Genomic DNA, 9,518 nt, shown 5'->3' on the forward strand with positions numbered 1-9,518 from the left:
GCAAACGTGGGCTTAGTCCTGCGCCTGGCCTAGCCTGGCCCTGGGTCAACCACATGCCATTTTTCACAATGGCCACAGCAACAACAAATACGCATGATTGCATACGGAATGTAAGGTTTATTTATATTTATGAATTCATCATGTTCATATGGTAGTTTTTACTGTACAGTAAGCATCGCAGCAGTCCTCCGGCCCCAAACATAAAAATCATGCATTTCAAAACATTGCATGACATATGTGTTTGAGGAGTGTGGGGGCGGGGGCGTGGCAGCGAGTGAAAATCATGTTGGTTGCACATAAATTCAGCATGCTGCAAAATGGCGCATACGCGCAAAATTATGTTCTGCCCATTTGATTTAAGCTCTGCGCGCTTTTTCTTTCAAAAGTTAGACAAGAATTGGATTTAATTATCATACTTTTGCATACAAATTTTATTTCCAAGTCAGATTTTTATCCATTATACATTTTAATATAATTCGGCATTTAAGTTTAAAAATCAAAAGTCTACAAATATAACTCTCATATAAGCGGCATATACTCAAATAAATCCCATATAAGCACGATCGTCGCATCTGAAAAGCTCTGGAAAGCAGACAAAAATTCACTCTTAAATAAACAAGACAAGCATTTTCCAAAGACTTGCACAATTATCAAATTGATGCAATTATCTTTATGCCAGGATTTGGGTTTGGATTTTGAACTGGCTTTGCCCATGATTTATCATTAAGAGCTCACATTAGTTGCGCTGCCAAAGAGCTTATCGTAGTTGGAATGCCTAAAAATAAAGCCCAACAAGTAAAACTAATTTGTAACTAGTCGAAAAACTTTTTTAACCGGCGCCTTTGACATGTGCCCCAAAAAATACGTTAACTAAGTCCTTTAGCCTCAAGCCCAGCCAAAACGGTCGGCTGTTATCTGCCGTCAAACACACACACACCCAACACACACACACACTCAAACACACTCACACACAGCACACACTCGCACTTAAAAACAGACGGCGCGGGCAGATTAAAAAAGTTTGAAATTTAAACCAAGCGGCGTATTAATTTATTTAAGACCCTTAAATTATATCCTTTGATGTAAAGCATACAATTCTTTGCTTCGCTTGCCTTTCGACAACTTTTGTCGTCGTTGTTGTTGTTGTTGTTGTTGTTGTTGTTCTTATTGTTGTTGTTGTTGCCGTGCTTAGACCAACCCCAGCTCTAGGCGCGCAACTACTTTTGGCGCATGTAATTACATTTTTTCCACATAAGAAAATCAAAAACAAAACCAAAATAAAATAAAAGAAAATAAATGGAGGCAACAAAAAAACTAGATGCCGCCCAGGACATACACGAAAAAGCGTAAAAATTACACATGCAGCAGTTTTCTGGCCTTTCCATGGACAAAAGAAGAAAAAAAAAAGCAGAGAAATCGAAAATACAACGAAGTTTCAATGCTCTAAAATGATTAAAATAGAAAAATATTTTTGTTGATTTCAGCAGAATGAATATTTAAAGAAAATCTCTTGAATTGAGAATAAAATTAATTATTTAATATTATAATTATTCTCTTAAACTTCAAGTATATTAAATTATTAATTAATTATATCAGAGAAATTCATGTAAGAAGAAAATTGTTTTTCCTTTTTAAAAAATTAAATCCCGTATCTCGAACCAGCTAAATAAATATTTGAACAAATTTGTATATAATTGTATTTAATTTTCGTAAATGCACTGGACACACATGAGATCACAAATCGTGCTGATTCCTTAAGTTAGGGTATTTGAAACTGAGCCGGGCAATGTCTGAAGTCGAAAGAGCAAAGCCTGCAAGCCGCAGCTGTAACATACACATATGTGCCAGCGTGTGTGTGCGGGTGTGTGTTTGTGTGTGTGTGTGTGTGTGTGTGTATGGAGTGCAGCGTAGCGGAAATAATGAAATTATTAACACTTGAGCAACTTCCGGCTAAAAAACAAAAGCGCTGCAACAGCGACGACGGCGTCGGCGGCGGCCAAGCCAAAATAAAAAAAAGCCAGCAGCTGCAAGACAAAAAGGCGACCAAAAAAAAAATACTGGCGAAATACATTAAATGAGCGAAGAAGGCATATAAACGGCCGCAAAAAGGCGGAGACAGCGCAAGGGGGGCTGGCCAGAAGGCAAGTGTGTATGAGGGGGGGGGGGGGGGGTGAGGAGGGGCGTGCAGCGAGGCGGCTTGCAGCAATCATAATTGTGCAGTGCAAACTTGGCTACGGTTTGCCACAAACACAAAAAACGAGCGCAAAACTAGAGAGAAAAAAAAACGAAGTGCAAAATGCGTGTGTGTGTGTCATGTGTGTGTGTGCGTGTATCATGTGTGTGTGTGTGCAATATAAAAACGCTTCTTCCATTTTGCGTCAAGCAACAGACTGTGAATTTTTGAAGAAGTCATAATAGAGCCGTTGGCATATTTTCTATAAACGAATTGTGGCGCTCTGCAGCACGTTAAGTATACGTCTAGTTGTACAGAGAATGGCTGCAACAACAACAACAGCAACAACAACAACACACACAATAATAATGGACAATGGGGCAGGGCAAGCTGTCTGGGGGCTGGCTGTGCACATTAGATGCGGCTGCATGCATTTCAAATAAAGTTGCATAATTAAAAGACAGCCGATTGTTTGGCTGCTCAACTGGCTGTGAGCAAATGCGTGCTCCAAAAGCGACTCTTTGATTTGCCAGTTGCCAGGCTCTCCAGTTTGTTAAACATATTTAACAAATTTTATGTTTAACTGCGCTGTTAAGTTCTGTGCATCAGAGTTGCCCTCCACAAGTCGAGCATTTGGACAACACTTTACAGTCACTTTACAGCAAATGCAAAAAATAGCCATGTAAGAGCGCTCTAGTCGGGTGTGTTCGACTAGGGGATGCCCTGAACCTTCTTCTACCAATACCAAATGCTGAGGTGGGGGTGGCTTTAGATATTAAATGAAAGATTCTTCTTTCTTATATACTATTCTGGAAGCTACATGTCGGAGATTTGCTCAAAAAACAGTAATTTGTTATGGATTTTTATCGATTGCTTGAAAACGGGACAAGTTATCGATTATCGGAAACAAACTCGATAGGTTCTGAGCTCTTCTAGCTCTTATAGGTTCTGAGATCCTTGCGTTCATACATACGGACAGACGGACAGACGGACGGAGGGCCAGTCGGACATGGCTAGATCGACTCGTCTGTTAATGCAGACCAATGATATATATATATTATAGGGTCAGAGCTGCTTCCCTCGCCCTGTTACAAACATATCCACAAAAACAATACACCCTTTTTGGCAATTTTCAATGGGTACAGGGTATAATAAATAAATAAAAAGTGCTGCGAATCCTTTTCTGTGTTTCTAGCTTAATGTATGTGATTATATTCGCAGCATATGCGAGCTTTTTGCTTTATTTATTTGTTTTTTGTTTTTTTTCTGCTGCTTTTGTCTTTCTCTTCGGTATTTATGCTTTTTCTTATTTTCCGAGCGGGAGTTTTTTTTTATTTCCTTTTTCCGTGCAGCTTAAAACGAACGTGGCTTAAAAGGCGTTCTAAAATGTTAAGCCATACGTGCAGAGTTTTATGCTGGTTTAGTCAAAGACAAATTTTTCTCATTGCTTTCGCACAAGCGCTGTAAAGTTCAACTCTGGACTGCGCTCTTGAATGAGTCTTTACTCTTTATCAAATAAATGTTGAATTTTCAGTTAAAATTTGTCTTTCGATTCGATTTAAGCATGGAAGAACAATTTCTATTTGCAGCATAAGTGTATATGCATATATTGTATACACATCTGTAGTATATAAAATATTTAAAAATGAAACATAAATAATGCTGCCAGATTTAAATGCCAAACTGATCTAGAGGTCAAAGCATGAACTAAAAGCCAACCTTCGTGAAAATCAAATGAGATTTGACCGAGTTATGGGTGAGGGAAATTTCGACATATGTCTATATGGGATATTTGAGGGTACCATTTTCACTTGAATTTTGACTAAAAATAATGTTTCCAGATTTAGATGCCAAATTGATTTAGAGGTCAAACCATGAACTAAAAGCCAAACCTTATGAAAATCGGTTGAGTTTTGACCGAGTTATGGGTGTGGGAAATTTCGACATATGTCTATATAGGATATTTGAGGGTACCATTTTCACTTGAATTTTGACTAAAAATAATGTTTCCAGATTTAGATGCCAAATTGATTTAGAGGTCAAACCATGAACTAAAAGCCAAACCTTATGAAAATCGGTTGAGTTTTGACCGAGTTATGGGTGTGGGAAATTTCGACATATGTCTATATAGGATATTTGAGGGTACCATTTTCACTTGAATTTTGACTAAAAATAATGTTTCCAGATTTAGATGCCAAATTGATTTAGAGGTCAAACCATGAACTAAAAGCCAACCTTCGTGAAAATCAGATGAGATTTGACCGAGTTATGGGTGAGGGAAATTTCGTCCTATGTCTATATTGGATATTTGAGGGTACCACATTCACATGAATTTTGACTAAAAATAGTGTTCCCAGATTTAGATGCCGAATTGATCTAGAGGTCGAACCATGAACAAAAAGCCAAACCTTATGAAAATCGGTTGAGTTTTGACCGAGTTGTGGGTGTGGGAAATTTCGACCTATGTCTATATTGGATATTTGAGGGTACCATTTTCACATGAATTTTGACTAAAAATAGTGTTCCCATATTTAGATGCCAAATTGATTTCGAGCTCAAACCATGAATAAAAAGCCAAACCTTATGAAAATCGGTTGAGTTTTGACCGAGTTATGGGTGTGGGAAATTTCGACATATATGTATATGTATGGGTATACATATATTGAGTTGGGTTGAGAGTTCCATTTTCACTTGAATTTTGACTAAAAATAGTGTTGCCAGATTTAGATGCCACATTGATATAGAGGTCAAATCAATAACAAAAAGCCAAACTTCCTGAAAATCGGTTGAGTTTTGACCGAGTTATGGGTTTGGGAAATTTAGACCTATGTCTGTATTGGATATTTGAGGGTACAATTTTCACATGAATTTTGACTAAAAATAATGTTGCCAGATTTAGATGCCAAATTGATCTAGAGGTCAAACCATAAAGAAAAAGCCAACCTTCGTGAAAATCAGATGAGATTTGACCGAGTTATGGGTGAGGGAAATTTCGTCCTATGTCTATATTGGATATTTGAGGGTACCACATTCACATGAATTTTGACTAAAAATAGTGTTCCCAGATTTAGATGCCGAATTGATCTAGAGGTCGAACCATGAACAAAAAGCCAAACCTTATGAAAATCGGTTGAGTTTTGACCGAGTTGTGGGTGTGGGAAATTTCGTCCTATGTCTATATTGGATATTTGGGGGTTCCATTTTCACATGAATTTTGACTAAAAATAGTGTTCCCATATTTAGATGCCAAATTGATTTCGAGCTCAAACCATGAACAAAAAGCCAAACCTTATGAAAATCGGTTGAGTTTTGACCGAGTTATGGATGTGGGAAATTTCGACCTATGTCTATATTGGATATTTGAGGGTACCACATTCACATGAATTTTGACCAGAAATAGTGTTCCCAGATTTGGATGCCAAATTGATCTAGAGGTCGAACCATGAACAAAAAGCCAAACCTTATGAAAATCGGTTGAGTTTTGACCGAGTTATGGGTGTGGGAAATATCGACACATGTCTGTATAGGATATTTGAAGGTATCATTTGACATGAACTTAGACTAAAAATAGTGTTGCCATATTTAGATGCCAAATTGATCTAGAGGTCAAACCATGAACAAAAAGCCAAACCTTTTGAAAATCGGTTGAGTTTTGACCAAGTAATGGGGGTGGGAAATTTTGCCCTATGTCTATATAGGAACTTGAAAGACTTGCTTGTTTTTAAAGATATAAGACCATATCTGCCATTAAATATTCGACATGCCCAAGTGATGCTTACTTTCTCGTTTTTATATATAACATAAAATGCATTTCTTCAATTAACAAAATTATTCTAACTGTGAAATATTTAGTAGTTCAAGTTTTTGCTATCAAGGTAATTTGTATTCACCTTCATTTCAAACATATTTTTCATGTAGTATTTATTGAGTGACATTTTCGTTTTCCCAGATCAGTTATAGAGGTATTCATCATCTTCTTTATCGCTGAGACTCTGACCAAAGCCGCGGACAATCGCTGGCATTTGCTTGAGCTGCAGCTTGGGCAGCTTGAAGATAAATAACATAAATTACTTATACGCAGCGTATGAACTGAAAATGATGCATAAATAACATTAACTCTATGGCAAGCGACTTCGGCCTGGCAATACAAATAGCATAACTTTTAAAATTATTTCTGCACACTCATTTTGTGCGCATTTTCCGAAAATTTGCAGTTTTCTTCTCGCCACTCGTGTTGTTGTTGTTGTTGTTTTTGTTGCTTTTTCATTTTTGAGTGCATTTTCCCGTTGCGCCAAAGTTTTGACTTCCCGTTTGCAAGCGCATAAAAATGTTTTTCAGTCAACATTTTCACATCCCATCCCCCCACCCCCCTTCACAGCCGCACCCCCCCCCCTGCCACCCTGCCCCACCCACTTGCGCCAGCGTTATGCTTTAGCATTTGTTTATCTTTTTATAGAGCGACAATTTTGTAATGAATTTATTACTGTGCCCATGCTGCAAGGGTTATGCATAAAGCAACAACAGCAACAGAATAAAAACAAGAAAAAAAAACGAAAATTATCTATGCCACAACGATGCCTAAATACCCTGCATTTGGCAGTTGTGTGGTGTATTTCAATACTTGGCTGTCATTTCATACAACAACTTGATTTCCGATCGAGTTTCCCTATTCTTTTTATATATATATATATTTTTTTTCTATCGTTATCCGATGCGGAATTAAAACTCAAGGAAAATCCCAAACTCCAAAGACAACTTCCTCTATGCTTCACACATCTCATGTAAAATTCATAATATCCCTTTGGAAGTGTATAAAAACTGTTGAAAATAAACTTAAATTAACTTGCGATGCATTGCCGAAGGACGCGGCTTGCATAAAGTAGTTGCAACAAGGCGGGGGAGGGTTTGGGCCAATGGGGCACACACATATATGGGAAGGGCCCTGGATAGGATATTTCCCCAGAAATTTGTCAAGCAACCAACGACGCACAACTTTTTGAGTGCCATTCCTTTTTATTCCAGTTTTTTTTTTCTTTATTTAAGGTTTTTTTTTTTGTATGCATTACACTGAGCATAACAAATTTGATTTTTACTCTGCAATTGCAGTGGGGAATATACGAAGCTGTATGCCTTATCAGAGCTGCAAGGGCATCGCTCAAACTATCGATAGTATCGTTTGTGTGCTGCAAGTTATCGTTACTTCGATATTATCGAAAGTAGCATCTTTCGATTTGAGATAAATATATATTCATATAGCTAATGTTAGATTAATAGCAGAATGAAAAACTGATATCAGGTCTTTTGCAAATATATAAACAAACATTTTGTAGCATTCATTGGAACTAACCTATCGATTGTTATCATTAGTTCGATATAATCGATAGTAGCATCTATCGACTGCACATAAACATATGATCATATAATATTAACTTTAGATTTAGAAGAAAATGCACTTAATAATATTCTTAAGCAATCGATTTGAGGGCTTTAACACATAAATAAAGCACACTTTTGTAGTATTTATCGCTTCCGTAAGCTATCGATAAATGTATTATTTTAATAATTTAGGTTGATTAAATTTTTTGTATATTATTTTTGAGCCTTTAGCTATTTATTAAATATGACTGCATTTAATGAAAGTTCACGCCGAGAAGTATGCTACAAAAATGATGTTACAATAAAAACATGCCCTTAATGTTATATAACTTATATAGAACCCTCTCTTGCCTTTTCTCCTTGCCTTTACAGGGCATTCAAATGTTTCAGCAGTGTACATTTTAAGTTTATCTTCATTTTTGCGGGCGCAATGCTAATTTTTCAGCACAGCCAAAAGCCAATTTGAACTGCATAAATTATTCAAGTGGACCATATACTATGGCATTTTTATTTTTAACTCCAGCTCAAAGCATAATTCGTGGCATGAAACAGACAACTTTTTTTTTGGATTTTGTGTCTTTGATCTGGGCGGACGGGTCGCTTCTAATTATTGTTAATTGCATGCGTATACTTAATATTTATGTGCATATGTATGCGTGTGCTCTCGTCGTGGCTCGTTCAACTTAAATGAGCCTCGCTGATCCTTACAAAACATTTAACAATTTACACACGCTCCATTTGCGTCCTTGCCGGACAAGGGGACCCTGCTCCTGTCATAGTGTCCTGCTCCAACAGTGAGTGTGTGTGTGTGTGAGTGTGTGTGTGTGAGTGTGTCAAAGCTTTTACACTTAATTAATTAAACGTAATTGAAAATCAAATAAAATGTATACCAACTGAGACAATAGAATTGCAAGACAATGGCGTAAAATGGCAATTGATATTGTCATTAAGGGGAAATGAGCAAAATAATGAACTGCATCGACACGCACACGTCCTCCCACCCACACACCCATACACACACACACAACCGCACACACACACAGCCGCACTCTATCGAAATGAGTTCATGTTCGCAGCTGCTGACAAAGGCTTTATGAACTGCCAGCCAAGACAGCTGCCAAGTTGCCTCGGACGGCAAACAACGAGACGCCAAGTGCATTTCTGTGCTGCCCACAACAGCAATAAGCTAAAGTGCAATATAAATGATCGACTAGAAGATACCTCTTAGTTGGTTTTACTTAAGCAGCAACTGTCGAACTTGCTTCTTGGATGTTGTCGAGTGTGCAGATATTCTTTAACATTTTAAAAATTTTCCAACTTATTTAGAAGAAACTTTGAACGCATTAAGATCGCATTTTAATTTGAGACTTTCTTTTTAAAGGGTATAGACCGGAGAGTAGAGTAAAATAAAAGCCAAGCAAATGTTTTTCAAAAACTTTTTCTGTTTTACTTTTGCTTTGTTTAGTTGCATTTACAAAAGCGACAACAAATTAAATAACAATTCGTAGAAAATATTGTATGCAGTGTGGTAAAAGCGATATGAAAGCAACCAGTGTTATATAAGACTTGTGTAAATATGAGCAAACACTGCGAAAGCCTTGAAAAGAAATTGGAAATAAAAACCAGGAAATAAAAAATGCGCATGTAACTGCGTTCGAACCTAATCTCACAATACTAAGAGTCATATTTTTCGCATTTTACAAAGTTTATTAACACTGACTTTTTAATATAGCTTTTTCAACACTGATTGCGATTTTCACTACGATTTTGTGATCGATATTTATAAATACAACTGAACAAAGCCAAAACAAAACAATATCAAGAAAAAATAAAATAAAACTTTGAAAAGGTAAATAAGCAGAGAAGTGCTCAACAAATTCCGGGAAATGTATGCAAACTATTCATCACAAATTATTCAAAGCATAGCATGCATTTTCACAAGCCGAACATGCCCCGGTGGCAGCAACAA

Source organism: Drosophila montana, unplaced genomic scaffold (genome assembly GCF_035044405.1).
Source record: "Drosophila montana isolate Dmon_TW-CO22-7 unplaced genomic scaffold, ASM3504440v1 contig_3468_1, whole genome shotgun sequence".
Classification (NCBI taxonomy): Eukaryota; Metazoa; Arthropoda; class Insecta; order Diptera; family Drosophilidae; genus Drosophila; species Drosophila montana.